We start from the raw sequence: 9,157 nt of genomic DNA, 5'->3' as shown, positions 1-9,157 counted from the left end.
GGTAGCACGGCTCCCGGCCTGGGCGGCCCGTTGAGTGGCAGAACCAGACAGTGTACCCGAGGGGCCGGTGGGCGCCGGGCGCCGTAACGCAGCCACGCCTGGGGAATTTGCCAGTTCTCAGAACAGGAACCACGGGAGAGTCACAGGTGTGGGACGTGGGTGAGCTGTGAGCTCCGAATCTTGGGATTCAGGGAAGTCCAGGTGTTTGGCCACCGCAGGGAACCAGCCGGGTCACTGGAGCGGCCGGCGTGCCCTCCAGGCCAGAGAAGGGCCAGAGCGCTAACCCCCGCCCTGAGTCTGCAGCGTGGACAGCCTGGGTGTAGACGGGACACGGCCAGGGAGGAGGAGCCCCTCAGGGGGCCGTGAGGACGCCCGGCTCTGGGTGGGAGCTCAGCAGCCTGGTTTCCCCTGGCCCCTCCCTCTGGCCACACGCGTGCTTGGGCCCGGCTCCTTCCTCCCTCACCTCTGCATCTGGACCCGCTCTGCCAGCCTCTCGGGTGGTTTTTCCAAACCCTCTTGCTCCCCTCCCGCCTGTGTGCCACTTACCCTTGGAAATGGTTTCTAATCCCACTCCAGGAACCCCCTCCCCCTCCGAGATAGAACCGCAGACCACGAGGAGCCCCCTGCCCTCCCGTCCCCACCTGCTCCTGCCTCCCGGTGACCGGTGGGCGACTGGTGCTCCAGCACTGGTGGGGGCAGAATCTGCTGGGCACGGACGACATGGGAGCCTGGGGGCGGGGCGTGGGGGCGGGCGTGGGCGTTGGCACTTTGAACCTCTCCGCGGAGTTCTGGGCAGCCAGTGCTGAGCAGCGCTGTTCTGGACCCAAGGGAGCCTCAGATGTGAGCCTGCGTGAGCACCACCAGGGAGTCGTTCGGACACCCGTGTTGCTGGGCCTGTCCCCGGACAGTCTGATTCAGCAGGTGGGGACGCGGGGGGCGGGGGCGCGTCTCTAACGTTCCCAGGGGCTGCTGGTTCCCACCCAGTGGTTCCCCTGTGGAGCGGCCAGCACGGGTGGCAGTTTGGGAAGGAAGTCAGGTACATCGGCAGAAGACGGGAGACTTGGGCTTGGCCTGTGGGGACCACCACAGACAGAGACGCAGGAGATGTGCCCCCTTCCCTCGGGAGGGCCGGCGCCCCCTCCGTGCTCTGGAGGCCAGCCTCTGCCACCCTCCGGGGCTCGCTCTGCCGCCTCCTCTCATGACCCGTTCACTTGTCTGCCATCCTCAAACCCCTCGTCTGTGTGTCCACCCTGGCCTCCGTCTCCGCTTGCGCTCGGCTCCTTCCTCAAGGTCCCCCGTGTCCTTCTGTCATTTTTATTTTAGAGAGAGAGTGCAAGCAGGGGAGGGGTAGGGACGGGGAGACCGAGGATCTGAAGCAGGCCCTGTGCTGACAGCAGCGAGCCTGACGTGGGGCCCAAACTCACGAACCACGAGATCCTGACCTGAGCCCCCCAGGCACCCTTTTTCGTGTCCTTTAGATGTTAAATCTGTTGCATCTGATGCGTGCTGGTTGCGTTAACTGGAGCCGGAATCCATCATCAATACCTCTCGCTGCCCGATCGGTGTCCCCGTGCTGAGTCTTTTCCTGGGTGTCCGACTGCCAGGTGCTTGGCCCGTCCCTTGTTTTGCCTCCCTTAGCGTGTCCTTCCCCTCCTGGCCCCCCAGGACCATCTTTCAGGACCGGGAACCCTAGGCAGCCACCCCCTACAGAGGTTTCCCGCCCCTGCCGCCTGCAGGCTCCTTATGTAGTCACCGCGACCACACCCGCATGAAGGCCTCCGGGCAGCCGTCTGTCGCGGCCTTGGAAAGGCCTGGGGCCCAGGGCTGGGCGGGAGGGCTTACTCCCAACATCGTCCCCCCGCCGGGCTTTCCTCCAGGAGCAGCTGCTCTCGGGGGAGAGGAGGCCACCCTGAGGACTGAGACCGCGTTCTGCCGCGAGCGAGCGCGTGAGTCTGGGCCGGTTACGTCCCCTCTCTGTGCTGAAGGCCGTCGTGACCGTTATTGTCATTGCGGGCCTCCTGTGCTTGTTCTCACCGGTTTTTCTCCCGCTCAGCTTCGTGTCACAGGAGTGCTGTCCCTTCGGTGGGTCCTGGGTGTTCAGTGGCTCCCCACCCCCGCTGGGCCGGATTTTAACAGAGAGGCCTGTGGGGATTTCAGGGGCTCTCACGTAAACCGGTGGCTTCTTCCCGGCTGCGGTGGTGAACGAATGCGCCCACCTTCACCTCCGCGTGCTAACAGCTGGGGCGGTTAAGATTTGCCTTTATGTGGGTTTTGCTTTTGTGGTGTTAGAAGTGGTCTGCGTCTGGGGCGCCTGGCTGGCTCAGTCGGCTGAGCGTCCGACCCTTGACTTCGGCTCAGATCATGATCCCAGAGTCGTGGGATCAAGCCCCGCGTGGGGCTCTCTCTCTCTCTTCCCCTCTGCCCCTCCCAGCTTGTGCAGGTCCATGCTCGCTGTCTCTCTCTCTCTCTCTCTCTCAAAAACAAAATAAATAATAAAAATGAAGTGATCTGTGTTTACTGCACGTCTTCTCCCCATTCACGCTTATTACTCTGTTTCCTATCTTCCGAGGCCACAGTCATGTGCGTCCAGTTGGAAGGGACCAGCGGTCACTGTCCAGAGCAGGCCCCGGAAATCTTTGTCAGGGAGGTGCCCTGGAAAAGCCAAACTTGAAGTATCATTTGAGACTGTATTCGGCCTCTGCTCAGAAAATGGGCAGCCCGCCCTCCATCCACGTCACTGGCTTGAAATGCCACTTCTTTCTGACGTGGCCTTCTCCGAGCCCGAGCCCCTGTGCGACCCCCTTTGTTTGCTTCACAAGGGAAATCATTTGGGCAAAGTGTGGCGGGAACCCGAGCATCAGCCCCCCCCACCCCCAATCTGAAGTGAGAGTGAATTGTGTGGCACGTGGCCAGCTGTCGTCTGGGCTGCGCGGGAACAGTTGGTGACAGCTGGATACAATCAAGTTCCATTACAAACAGATTTTAAGTGCCATTCACACAGAAGAAATTGCAAGCTTTAGCAAAATAAAATCTGGGGTTTTTCAAAGCTAGACAATGCCCCGATCTCGGCCTGCGCGAGCGAGCTGCTCTGCGGTCTCTTCCGTGTGCGAGGCACCCTTTCTTCCCCAGCGCACTGCCCACCGGGGGAGCAGGACCAGAGAGCCCAGGACGGACCCCTCCCGGGCCAGCCAGCCGCCTGGTCCCCTGGCTCATGTTGGTTGAGGACGCCGGATCGAACGCCTTTCTCAACGCTGTTTAGCCCACTCACCTCTGTTGGCTTTTCTATGAGAGCCACTGCCGGCCTTCCACCTTGACCTCAGGTGGGCAGAGGGCTCACGGAGGGGTTGGGCCGGTGTCCCCAGGTATTTCTCAGCCCTCAGTGTCCCTTCCACCCCTACCCCTGGCCTTGGCAGAGCTCTGAGCCGTGGTTCATCAGGTAGCAGTTTATGACCCTGTGCAAAGGGGTGGCCGGAGGTGATGCTGTGCTTTCCTGGGTCTTTCCAGATTCAGTCCTCAGCCCTGCTTCCCTCCCCCTGCCCCTGCAGCACATGGGGGCGAGAGCTCCCCCTGCCTGTGGGGGGGACGGGTCCGTGCTCACGTACAGAGGGGATGCTGCCCTCCCCTTTTTTGGGAGACCCAGCAGCTCAGACCTCCCGCTTAGCCCCCTGCAGCCCCCCTCATCCTAACAGGAGAAGAGAACAGCAAGGAAATAGATTCGTTTGTTTCTAGGGAGCAGAACTGGATAAAACACGGGCATGAGTAACAGTGAAAAGGTGATCATAAAGCCCTTAGCATAGCAGCGTATCTAAGGGCCTCTTAAAGTTTTAAAGTTTTATCGTAGTTATCAGGGCGCCTGGGAGGTTCAGTTGAATGTCTGACTTTAGCTCGGGTCCATAAGTTCAAGTCCCACATCAGGCTCTGACAGTCTGAAGCCTGCTTGAGACTCTCCCTCTCTCTCTGTCCCTCTCACTCTCTCTATATACATACATACATACAAAATAGGGGCGCCTGGGTGGCTCCATTGGTTGGGTGACTGACTTTATCTCGGGTCATGATCTTGTGATTCTTGGGTTCGCGCCCCGCATGGAGCTCTGTGCTGACAGTGTGAAGCCTGCTTCCGATTCTGTCTCTCTTTGCCCCTCCCCTGCTTGTGCTCTCTCTAGCTCTCAAAAATAAACATTTTAAAAAATGTTTTCAATACAAAGTAAAAGAGGTGTGTATTTGGCATGTGGTAGGTACGGCATATAACTTAGAAGCTCTCTACACCCCAGCCCTGCCATTACAAATTGGAGGGCTTGAGACGACAGGAATGTGTGCTCTCTTGGCCTTCGCTTCTGGACCCCAGCAGCCAGAACCCTGCAGAAAGTGCGGGCCGAGCCGCGCTCCTTCTGAAGCCCCCCAGTGGCCCTTGGTTGGTGGCCACCACCCTCCAATCTGCCTCCTCGGGGTGTGTCTGTCTTCAGCTCCCTTTCTTAGGAAGCCACCAGTCCTTGGATCAGGGCCACTCTAATGACTTCATTTTAACTTGATTCCATCTGCAAAGAACCTATCTGCAAATAAGATCACCATTCACGGGCACTGGGGGCTAGGGTTTCAAGGTTTCTTCTGGGGGCCCCGGTCCACCCCCTGACACTATGGAAGGACGTGTAATGAAGAGTCCCTCCTCCTCCTGTGTCTCCGGCAGGCAGCTGTCCTCTCAGAGCCAGGCACGGTCGGGACCCGTGAGGGTAGGGCTTTCCTGTCACCCTCTCCGTCGCTGTGTCCCCAGCACCTTGAACAGTGCCTGGCACAGAGACAGAGACACAGAATCCGAATCAGGCTCCGTCCAGGCTCTGAGCTGTCAGCACGGAGACCGACGTGGGCCTCGAACCCACAGACCGTGAGATCACGACCTGAGCTGAAACCAAGAGTCGGACGTCTAACCAACTGAGCCATCTAGATGCCCCTGATTTAAAAAGTTGTTCATGGGGGGGCGCCTGGGATTCTGTCTCTCCCTCTCTGCCCCTCCCCTCCTTGCGCCGTCTCTGTCTCTCTCTAAAAAAATAAAATTAAAAAGTTGCTCACGGACCAGCCACAGGGAAACGGCATATATTCAAGTTTCTCTGAAGAAACAGCAATGGGGGGGGGGGGAGGGTGAGGGCTGGGTTAGAACCGGCAGACTGGAGGGGGTCAGTCTCAGGCTCCCCGGGAGCCCCCATGACTCCCAGCTCCCGCCTCTCCAGGGGCTGAGGACACAAGCAGCTAGTGAAGCCCGCCTGGTGGCTCCCAACCTTCAGGGCAACCTCTGCGAGCCTCAGTTTCCAAATCTGCAGATCAGGGAAACCATCTAAGCCACCCCTCTGAGTCACAAATGTCAGTTAACAGCATCTTTGACGGTGACTTCGAGTCAGAAGTACATGTTCTATACCCTTGCACGCCTTCACACACAACTGAAACAAACACTATCTTTATTACGTGTGGTAGATGCGGAGTTTTAAATTTTATTCCATCTTCATCTAAGGATGATTGGTTTCTCAGCCACGGAGAGTCGGGACCTGCCGTTTGAAACCCCTGGTGGAATAAAACCTTGTCCGGTAAAGGAACTTGTGAACGGCCAAGTGCTATGCTAATTGCAGTGATTAGCATTCACACCAGTAACCCTCAGTATCCTAACGTGCTACGTTTGGGACTTCAGATCACAATTTCAGTGTTGATAGTGAGAATTAACCTGTCATCTGAATGGCTTTTCTTCCCGAGGTTTCGTCACCGAGCAAGAGTTCAGGTGGCCAGGGACACCTGTATCATACCGTTAAGGGAAGAAAGCCAGCTCGGGAATGCCTTGAACCTCCCGGTGACTCTGGCCTAGAGAGTGGTCGGGAGAGGACACGGAGGGGGCAGAGGTCAGGGAGAGTCTCCACTCTCCGCTAGGGTGAAAGGAGATCACCAGGTCAAAGCCAGGCGATGGAGCATCGAATCCCAGGCCAGTACAAATGACATGCGGCCAAATCACCGAACACACACACCCAAAGGGCATGGCCACACTGGGGCCAAAATGGGGCTCCCTGCTGTAAAGTCCCCGGTAAAAACGAGACCGTGTGGCGAAATCAGTGAATCACCAGATCTAATGGAGAATCCACCAGAATCAACCTCTTATGAGAAAGCTAACATAATCCATCCAAGAGACGTGTCTAATTTCTGGAATGATTTGAAAGAAGCACATGGGGGAATGCGCCTAAAGAAATGGAGACACGAAGCTTCTCCACCAAAGGCTGGGTCAGTCAGTTCGTGAAATTAAGAGGGATGCTTGTGAATAAGCGATTTTCTTACAAGAGTGGGACAGAACTGTAACCCCTGCCCCGCTCCCCATAGGATGTAAAGATTGGGTTCTTTGGGCTGTTATCTTGAAATCCATCTCATCTAACAGAAGTGACGTCAGCCGTGTAGAAGTTGAGCGGAAGAGAGGGACGGATCCGTCACTTCAGAGGTCAATTCTGGGCAGAAGCCTGGATTTTACAGGCAGAGGCTGCCTTCTCTGGGTAGGATAAGGCCTGAGGGGTAGAGGAGCTTGCCCTGGGTCCCAGGGCTAATCAGAAGCGGATCTGAAGTAAAAGCACAGAGTTTCCTCCTTTGTTCTTCCTTTCTTTTCCCCGCAAGAGGAAATTACTTTTCTTTGTTGCCTAGAACAATTGAAAAGTCCTGGGAGGCACGCTTGAGGGTTGGCCGGTAAGGAAATGGGCTGCGGAGAGGGGTCACGCCTCCCCCCTGGCCCCCACCACGGAGGTCTGTGACCAGTCAGGGACCTTGCCAGGGCCGAGATCTCCTCCAGCGGCCCCAGGTGTAGCGCACGGTGTTCGGTGTCCAGGAGGGGCTTGGACCAGCCTTGTGACGAGTGGATCTTGACGTCCCTGAGGCTCTTGTCATTTTTATGGTGAGCACCAAACCAGGAAAGAGCTCGTGCATCTGGGAGTGGCTAGAAAAGTAGCATTTTCCTCTTTATTTTTCTAAATTAACAACAACGATGAAAATGCATTCACATGGTTTAAGACGACCCGACGGCACAGAAAGACCATGACAAAGTACAGAACGAAAGTAGGTCATGGGGTGCCTGGGTGGCTCAGTCAGTTAAGCATCCGAGTCTTGGTTTCGGCTCTGGTCATGATGTCACGGTTCGTGAGTTGTAGCCCCGAGTGGGGATTCTCTCTCTCCCTCTCTCTGCCCCTCCCCTGCTCATGGGCTCTCTCTCCCCCCCCTCTCTCAAGATAAGTAAATAAACTTAAAAAAAAAAAAAGAAATGAAAAGGTCTCAACCTCCTTCGCTCCCAGTTTATTCCTTTTAAGTTCTTCCGTGTATCCTTCCAGAAAAACTGTTCTGCACAGAGCGACACACGTATTTACATGCAGCATTTGTGTCCCCCGGTGAGTGTTTCAAAGTGGACAAAGGAGAGCACCGGGGAGTAAAAAACACTAAAACTGTCCATAAAAGTTGTGAGCTGTCACTGTAAACAAACTGGCACTCTCAGGAAGGAAAGGTTTCAGCAGGAAAGCCAGCCAAGACGGGGCTGGGCTGGGGACAGAACGCCCACAGGAAGTGTCCCTTACCTTCACCTCCCTCCTGTGACTGGTCTAAACCCCCAGAGCTGCGAGGGTCTCCATGGAGGTCCTGAGGGGGTGCACTGTGTTGGGTGAGGAGTCAGGAGTTCCCTCTACAGCACTGAGATTTTACTTTTTGTCCGTTTGCCTGCAAAAGGCCTTCGGGTCTCACTGATCCCTTCTTGTGTCCTTTTGCTGTCTTGTGACAGCAAAGAATTGTGAGCAATTATTTTAAAGGGTCAGGTAGGAACGCAGTAAGGGAGGTGGGGGTTGGCATGGTAACGCTGGGGGTGTCCGGGAGAGAGCCGGCTGCCCGGTCCTGCCTCAGCCCAGAGTGTGCCCGGCCCCTGGACCTCCTAGGGCTTCAGTTTCTTTGTTAGATCTCAGGACAAACTGTTCTCCAAGGGTCTTTCCAGTTCATTCTTCCGTCCCCTCACTGGTTAATGCAAGCAGATACCGGTTAAGGAGCACAGCACCCGGATAGCAGAGGGCCCCAACTTCCAGGTGCAGAGCTGAGCTGCCCCAGCACAGCAAAGGGAAGGGGACTGGTGAGGCCAGGGCAGGCAAATAAAACACGCAGGGAACAGTCTAGAAACGTGTGGATTTAGAGATGCATGAATCAGGAGCACGAAAATCCTGAAATGGGGGGGATGAGGTGCCTCCCTTTGAAACCGGATCCAGGAAAATTCAGAAGACTAATAAAACCATGTGTAACAGAGTGAAGTCATGGCACTCGGGGGGCTAAGGTCCGGGGCACAGAAATAAGTGAATTCGAATGCTCTGCGGCCTCCGGCCAAGGACAGGGCCCTCCCTGGCAGGCCGGGGCGGGCATGACCTTCGGGGCTGNCGTGTTTATTTACAAGAAGGCGCGGTGGGGCTGTCGACGGGGGAAGCGGGGCGCCGGTGACCCGCAGCTTGACCCCGGGCCGCGCGCCGGGGAATGCGCAGCTGCTCTCCAGACCGCCGGCGGCCTCCCGCGCGGAGCGCGTTGGGGACGGCCACCGTCAGATGTCCCCGAGTTACCGTCCAAGTACTGGGGGGAATATCACCCGCTGGCCGGCCCCAGAGGCTTTCCCCGCCCCTCCTGGCTGCTCCTTCCGCACAGGAGAAGCTTCTCCAGCTTTGCTTGCTGTCTTCTCTTCCTTCGCCCGCCGTTGAATGTGTGCCAACCCCGGGGTTCCGCCAGGCTTTCTCCGTGCCCCCTGCGCGTGTTCTGACCCGGCCAGCGGGGCGGGAAGCCTTGGTCCGCTTGCTTCTAATGCGGCGGCTGCTGTGCCAACAGGCGTGCGGCGCGCCGGCCCTTGGAAGGGCAGTAAATGGAAGCGGGTGTGTTGGTGTCCTGTGGCAGCGGCACCGGGTTAGCACCAGCTCGTGGCTCTCGTGTAGTTTTGGAGGTCACAAGTCCACGTTTGGGTCTCACTGGGCGCCGTCAAGGCGTTCCGTTTTGGGGGGTTCTAGGGAAGTGTCCATTTCCTTGCCTTTTTCAGCTTCTAGAGGTCACCAGAATTCCTTGGGGGGGGGCACCTTTCATCTTCAGGGCCAGCAGGTAGCCTCTTCTGTTCCTCTCTGCCTCTTCTTTCTGGCCCCTT

This window comes from Crocuta crocuta, unplaced genomic scaffold (genome assembly GCF_008692635.1).
Source record: "Crocuta crocuta isolate KB4526 unplaced genomic scaffold, BGI_CrCroc_1.0 scaffold50, whole genome shotgun sequence".
In the NCBI taxonomy this organism is placed as follows: domain Eukaryota; kingdom Metazoa; phylum Chordata; class Mammalia; order Carnivora; family Hyaenidae; genus Crocuta; species Crocuta crocuta.
Note: the sequence above shows the minus strand (reverse complement) of the source record.